This window comes from Peromyscus leucopus, chromosome 16_21 (assembly GCF_004664715.2).
Source record: "Peromyscus leucopus breed LL Stock chromosome 16_21, UCI_PerLeu_2.1, whole genome shotgun sequence".
Taxonomy (NCBI): Eukaryota; Metazoa; Chordata; class Mammalia; order Rodentia; family Cricetidae; genus Peromyscus; species Peromyscus leucopus.
In genome coordinates, this window is record NC_051084.1 from 66,354,471 (window position 1) to 66,361,464 (window position 6,994).

A 6,994-nucleotide genomic window follows, 5' to 3' on the forward strand; every position below is an offset into this window, starting at 1 on the left:
TTACATATTCAATACAGGTGCAGTATGCATATGCGTGTGCATGTATGGCCATAGTAAAATCCACAGATGTGAATCTCATGGTCATGCAGGGTCAACTCTGCACTGTTCTGTGCTTACCTCCTTCTCTGCCCTTGTTGAAAATGGAGAGCTCTGGTTGTCCTTACTAGTAAAGTAACCAATGACAACAGTTTTGTGGGGTCTGTCTTCCAGATTCTTGGACATTCCAACAGGGATTCTGAGGCAGTCCCTCCAGTGGCAGAAGAGGAGAAACCATCAGAAGCAAGGATGAATGTGTCAGGTGAACAGGAGAAACCATCAGAAGCAAGGATGACTGTGTCACGTGAACAGGAGAAACCATCAGAAGCAAGGATGATTGTTCATGGCCCAAAACACACACACAGAACTGCCTACTCACATGTAGGTGAGCCCTCAGTTTCCCCAGAAGCCCAGTTTGCTAAAGTTCAAGTCATTCCCATAGGTTCTTCGGAGCCAGTTCCTCTAACCCAACGGCTCTCAACTTGTGGGTCTCCACCCCCACAGCGGTTGTGTATCAGACATCCTGCACATCAGATATTTACATTACAATTTATAACAGTAGCAAAATTATAGTTATGAAGTAGCAATGAAATAATTTTATGGCTAGGGGAACTGTATTAAAGGGTTGCAACATATCAAGAATGACTGGTCTTCACCATTGCTAAACTGGGCTCTTTCCTCTTCACACATTCAGGTCTCTAGCTGTGCTGGAAGCAGAAGAACACTCAGCCTAAGGTGGACACAACACGCAGGGTGAGCACGTGCACATGGCATCCATGTCAGGTGCTGGCCAAGGTGTGTCCTGAGAAGCATCTACCTCATGAGTCACCACAAAACACCAAAGACAATTTACCACCATCCAGACTCTGCTAACACCGAGATTAATACCATGCGAAATTTGGGGCTGGGGTGATAGCTGAGTCAGCCCAATGCTTGCTATGCAAACACGAGAACCCAAATATAATTCCCCTGACCCAATCAAATGGTGGAAAGAAAAAAAAACTGACTTTCACAAGGTGTCCTCTGACCTCCACACCAAGGAAATAAATAAACGTGTGAACTTTTTAATTAAGAATTCTGAAATGGGGAGCTGGAGAGATGGCTCAAAGGTTTAGAGCACTGGCTGCTCTTCTGGAGGTCCTGAGTTCAATTCCCATCAACCACATGGTGACTCACAACCATCTGTAATGAGATCTGGTGCCCTCATCTAGTGTATAGCTATACACGTTGGCTGAATACTACATACATAATAAATAAATCTTTTTAAAAAAGCATTCTGAAATGGAGTAGAATGCCATAGAAAAGTACAATTCCTTTGATAAAGTAATAAAATTTACTTTATTTTCACTCCTTTTTAACTAGGCATAGACTAGACAGAAACTCCTGATATGTCACCAAGTCCAAAATATACCAGCTGGAAGCCTGCCTGATCTTCATGCTTGATGGGCTCCCACAGCTTACAGAGAGACAAGCACAGGGGAGATGGGAAAGAGAGACTCCAAGGCAAAGGTCTTAGTCCAGTCCTGAGGCTCTGCCACACACTTCAAAGATTAGATCAGTGTGAGTTTTGGAGGGCTCTTCAAACTGCAGCACCATCCAACTGAAGAATTTTTAAACTAGTCGTTTGGGCTGCATCGTGAAATGGGGAGAGAACCATGAGACTTCCTCGTCTGGTAGAAGTAAGGACTCCAGGCCTATCCCCAGATGAAAACAGAGCCTTAACATAGTTGTACACGCAATGCATGGAATTGGAGGAAGACAGTTTGTAGGAGTTGGTTCTCTCCTAACATGTGGGTCCTAGGGATTGAATTCAGATCATCAGGCCATTGACCCAACTCACCAGCCTGAAATGTGATTGTTTTAAACCCTGTCCTGGGGCAAACTTTATACCTGCTACAGCTGGGATATTATGCTAAGCAGGACACTGTACTGTGCTTGCTTACATACTTTATTTTATGAACAGCAGTCTAGATGGACCATTCTGATATGGATAGGTTTATAGGTTTTAGGTTTGTTGCCAAATCTGTTTAAATGTTTTCTGCTACAAAACTTTCTTCTTGATAAAAACGAATTAATTTCCACCATCCCAATCTTTCCAAGCAAAGATATTGGAAAAATAGTCTCAATAATAAATAAGGATTTGATTGGTCAACAATCAGGTGCTCTCAAGTTTAGCTGCTCAGGGATTACTTTGCCTTTGTGATGGTAGAGTAGGTTAGACCCTTGGCTGCTCAGAGCTTGCTTTGCCTTTGTGATAGCAGAGTAGGTTAGACCCCTGGCTGCTCAGGGCTTGCTTTGCCTTTGTGATGGTAGAGTAGGTTAGACTCCTGGGAGTACTATTATTGTTGTTGTTATTACTATATTATCATTATGGCTACTAATTACTTGCCTAGACTTGTTCACATCTCAACCAAACGTGTCTGGAATTCGCCCGCCCTTTCGGTGTTTATTATGGGTGCAGCCACCTGAACACTAATAGGCTTGGCCCAACTCTTTGAACTAAGGGAAAGCAGCTGACCTCACTGGGTCCTAAGCCCCTGGCACAAGAATTTTAAAACTAAACAGGAAGAAAGAGTTAGGCTCCCTCCCTTTATCCAGAAAAGGAGAAAACAATGGCAGCCCTGATTTAATTGCCCAATAGGACTCCAAGAGGAATTTCTGTGAAAATACCATTGTCTGGGGCCTGAATTCAATGAGAATTTCTGGAAGCACGCCTCAGACACCAGTATTTTCCATATAATTCTTTTGTTAGTTATCTTGTCATTTTGACATCAACTACAGTTACCTGGGAAGAAGGGAATCTCTGTTAAAAAATCGCCTCCATCAGATTGGCCTGTGAGCACGTCTGTGAGGCATTTTCTTAATTGCTAACTGGTGTATGAAGACCCAGCCCCCTGTGGACTGAACGAGAAGAGAAGCTGAGCAAGCCAGGGATAGCAAGCCAGTAACCAATGTTCCTTCGTGCTGTCGACTTCAGGTTCTGCTTTGAAACTTGTCTAGACTTGCTTCGGTGATGGATGGTACATAACCAGCAAACCAACACACCCCCTTGTCCCCAAGGTGGTTCTGGTTGGTGTTTTATCACAGCAACAGAAAGGAAGCTAGAACATCTTCATTCTGCACCATTTCATTACTACTGACAAACTGGCGTGGAAGTGTGAGGACGCCTCTGTGTGTGCTGCACCTCCTCTGTGTGTGCTACTCCTCCTCTGTGTGTGCTACTCCTCCTCTGTGTGTGTGCCACACCTCCTCTGTGTGTGTGCTACTCCTCCTCTGTGTGTGCTACTCCTCCTCTGTGTGTGTGCCACACCTCCTCTGTGTGTGTGCTACTCCTCCTCTGTGTGTGCTACTCCTCCTCTGTGTGTGCTACTCCTCCTCTGTGTGTGTGCTACTCCTCCTCTGTGTGTGTACTACACCTCCTCTGTGTGTGCCACACCTCCTGTGTGTGCTACTCCTCTGTGTGTGCTACTCCTCCTCTGTGTGTGCTACTCCTCCTGTGTGTGTGCTACACCTCCTCTGTGTGCTACTCCTCCTCTGTGTGTGCTACTCCTCCTCTGTGTGTGCTACTCCTCCTCTGTGTGTGTGCTACTCCTCCTCTGTGTGTGTACTACACCTCCTCTGTGTGTGCCACACCTCCTCTGTGTGTGCTATTCCTCCTCTGTGTGTGTGCTACTCCTCCTCTGTGTGCTACTCCTCCTCTGTGTGTGCTACTCCTCCTCTGTGTGTGCTACTCCTCCTCTGTGTGTGCTACTCCTCCTCTGTGTGTGTGCTACTCCTCCTCTGTGTGTGTGCTACTCCTCCTCTGTGTGTGTTCTACTCCTCCTCTGTGTGTGTGCTACACCTCCTCTGTGTGCTACACCTCCCCTGTGTGCTACTTCTCCTCTGTGTGTGTGCTACACCCTACACCATCACTGTGCTCATCGTTAGCATTTTTTAGCATTTTCAGGGAAGAGCCGCCATTCAGCACCTCCCAACTGATATTAACATGTGAAATCAAGGGGAACCCCCGGGAGTGATATTAACAAGTCCTTGAGAACAACCCACCCACTGAGGAAAGGAAAAAACAAATCAAGAAGACACCACAGGCAAACAAAAGTGAAAACCGAGAGCTGGACCACTCACTGCCTCTCATGCCCTGGCCCTCCAAAATGCCGCACTGCTGTGAGGCAGTCCCTTAGGGACACTCGAGCTAGAGTGGTTCAGAAGTTTGCTTGCCGTGTTTAAAAGACTTAGAAATAGTATGCAGAGGCAGCAAGAGTCTACACCTTTCATAAAAAATAAAATCAGGACAGGAGAGGGGACTCGGTAGTTAAGAACACTGGCTCTTCTTTGACAGGACTTGGCTTCGAATCCCAGCACCTACATGGCAGTTAACAACCGTCTGTAACTTCAGTTCTAAGAGATCGACACCCCCTTCTATCCACTACAGGCATTGGGCACACAGTGCACAGACATGCAAGCAGGCAGAAATACCCATACACATAGATAAACAGATAAACACAATTTAAAAATAAAATCAGGGGTTTTCCTGTCTACTTATGGCTATTTACTGGCTACTCTGTTAAGAGAAATAATTAGAAATAACAATTTCTATATATTCCCAAAGCTATATATAGCCAGGACCACCCACTAAACTGTAGGGTTTCAGGAGCACCTAAGAGCGGTTAGGGCTATTGTCCACTGTTGAGTTCAATCACATCTCAGTCAGGACAGTACCAGGGGACAGTGGAGGCAGTGGGAGTGGCCTGCCTCACTAGGGGAAGCACATTACCACCTAATGGTCTAGAATTTCCAGAATTTACTGAGGATTAAAGAAAGAAAGAAAAACAGACCGTCATTTGAAACACACTCGTAAATTCTCTAGAGACACACTAACCCCATTACCCCTTAGACCCAGGAAAAACTGCTTCCACCCTCAATCCCTGTGCTCCTTCCCCCGTAACCAAATTTAGAAGGACCAGTTCTGATTCCTGGTTACCAATTTCCATTCATCCAGCAAACACAGTGATGCTGTAACTCTGTATTCTGCAAACATGGCCAGAAAGGGACGTGGTGCATCTGAATCTCGGAATATAATCCGTAAAGACTCCAAGCCAAGCCCTTGGGGGCTGGGAACTGTCAGTCAGGAAGGTGCTTGGACCTGAGTTGTCTCCCTAGCACCCATGTAAAAAGGCTGGGAACAGGAGTGAGCACCTGTAGCCTCAGTGCTGAGGGGCAGAGACAGGGAGACCCCTGGGACTCCAGTATGGAGAGACCCTGTCTCAAAATATAAGGTGAAGAGCAATGGGAGACACCCAGTGTCAATCTCTGTCCTCCACATGAATGTACACATATGTGAATAAGCAAGCCACATACAGATGTATACCCACTTGAGCGTTCTCTCTCTCTCTCTCTCTCTCTCTCTCTCTCTCTCTCTCTCTCTCTCACACACACACACACACACACACACACACACACACACACAGTGCAAGGCTTTCAGTCCAGTAAGGCTAACCAACTCTGAGTGTACTGAAGACCACTCATCTGGGCTACTAAGAAGTCAAAAAGTATTTCCAAAATAGAAATGCAAATACAGATCAACTCTGAAAGAGTCAATGAAATAAGCCTAAAATAATGAGATAAATGTCAGATTCCCTTTTCAGCCAATAAGCTTTTTCCAATGGGGGAACAAACATTTTGTCAAAATTCAAAGAGTAAACATTTTGAAAGTTAAGCTCTTAAAATTGCACTCAACTGACCAAGACTCCTCCCGGGAAAGGAAAGCCCAAAGCGAAGGATCAACCACAACAGGGTTTTAAGAAATAACATGAAAATATAGAGGGCAGGCAAGATGGTTCAGTGAATAAAGACACTTGCCGACAGGACCATCTGAGTTCAGTCCTGGGACCCACATGGTGAACAAAGAGGGTGAAGGGGGTCTTGAAGACACTCTTCTAAACCAAGAGAACCCTGCCCCAAGCTCAGACTTGCTCAGCAGAAGTGTAGGACCAGAAGATGTCCATGCCTCCATTAGCTGAGGGTACTCCAGGGTTTTTTGAGAGGGTATAAAAATTCTCCTCTAGTATCAAGGAGATTTTTGAAGTTGGTGAAACTTCCACAATAAAACTGAGTATTAAATATCACAGCATCTGATGGGAGAAAACAGCAAAGGTTTCATGACCATCTGTGTTTAACCAGGTGGCACTCACCAGGGGGGTTGGGTGGAATCAGTTTGTTCAGACATTCTGATTTCCTGTGTTTCAATTTTTAGATGGGGTCAGCAGAGTACAGAACCAAAGATGGAAGTAAAAATATTGTCACCCAAGACTGGAGCTCTTATTGACTAGAGCTTCTAAGTCACCAAATTCTTCTTGGTACTTATTCCCTGTACGTGTTATTAATTGAGGTCCAAATAACCAACGCCTCCTAGCCATGCTGTCATAATTAGCTCATTTCTGAAATTCCTCAGCACAGGAGGTCATTGGAAGGAAGAGGATTCGGGAGTACTCACCGTGGCTGGTGAACAAGACTCTCGGGGACACCTGCCCTCTTCCCTGGTAGCTGGAGAGAGGGGCATCAGTGCCTTTCCTTCATCATATCTCTCTTCAGGTCAGCAGCTAGGCTCCTGTATCTCTTGAGTAGTCACTTCTGGCCTGAATGCCGCTCCAGAGACTGAGGCAGCTGTGCTGGGCTCTGCCCTCCCACAGCCAGCTGCCCCATGTGCAGAGGAGCCCCAGCCTGATAGACGGGTCCTGCCTGACAGGCAACATTTGCAGTGGGAGGGCACAAAGCTGGAGAGTGGATGAGTCAAGGGCCCAGGGACACACATACACTCTCTCTCCAAAGGTAAAGGCTCTGCCTTGGACAAGGCGCCCAGGGCTGTGGTGGTAGTGGTGGAGGCAACACAGGATTCATGGTACTTGGTCATACCTTCTTACCTAGCAAGTCTGCCTGAGACTGAGAGTCAGAGATAGAAACC

The 6,994-nt window shown here is 46.0% G+C and overlaps 1 protein-coding gene across 1 annotated transcript in view; it reads right to left on the bottom strand.

Moving 5' to 3' along the window:
* The window catches only part of Adgrf2 (adhesion G protein-coupled receptor F2), a 37,799-nt gene extending 31,021 nt beyond the window's left edge, over positions 1 to 6,778 (bottom strand). The window contains exon 1 of the mRNA XM_028887256.2: positions 6,527 to 6,778. The gene's annotated coding sequence lies outside the window, so the exon portion shown is untranslated. The remainder of the gene's footprint in view (positions 1 to 6,526) is intronic.
* Positions 6,779 to 6,994: the final 216 nt, after the last annotated feature.